This window comes from Cynoglossus semilaevis, chromosome 3 (assembly GCF_000523025.1).
Source record: "Cynoglossus semilaevis isolate Cse_v1.0 chromosome 3, Cse_v1.0, whole genome shotgun sequence".
In the NCBI taxonomy this organism is placed as follows: Eukaryota; Metazoa; Chordata; class Actinopteri; order Pleuronectiformes; family Cynoglossidae; genus Cynoglossus; species Cynoglossus semilaevis.
Window position 1 is genome coordinate 7,320,121 of NC_024309.1, and position 449 is coordinate 7,320,569.

At 41.6% G+C, this 449-nt stretch overlaps 1 protein-coding gene across 2 annotated transcripts in view; it reads right to left on the reverse strand.

Moving 5' to 3' along the window:
- mkxa (mohawk homeobox a) overlaps positions 1 to 449 on the reverse strand; it is a 1,121,182-nt gene that overhangs the window by 416,250 nt on the left and 704,483 nt on the right. The window lies entirely within an intron of this gene.

Here is a 449-nt window from a genome sequence, read left to right on the forward strand (position 1 = left end):
TCAAACTGAAATGCATTAGAAAAGACACCGGGTACCAGGTGTCCCCAGGTGAGGGTTTTCACTTTTTTTTTTTTTATATATCGCTGAATAAACTTTTGATGACATGTATGAGTTTCATTTTGAGTTGAATATGTGACTGGATGGCACAGAGGAATAAAACACAGACTGTGAATCTTTGGACCTGGGTTCAATCCCTGGGTAAGTTTTTTTTTAAGAACATGAACTGGTTTCACCAACCAGTAAAAGCTGCAAATAGGTCTGTTTTCATGGCAATATAGCCCAGAGGATAAGTCCTCTGACTTTGGGCCCAGCCGCGCAAGTTCAAGTCCAGGCCTGGCTGATACAATTTTTTTTATTCCGGTACCAGGTGTTACCAGGTGTTACCAGGTGACGTCACCTGGTAACACCTGGTATTTTTTTACTTTTTGGTACCAGGTGTTACCAGGTGA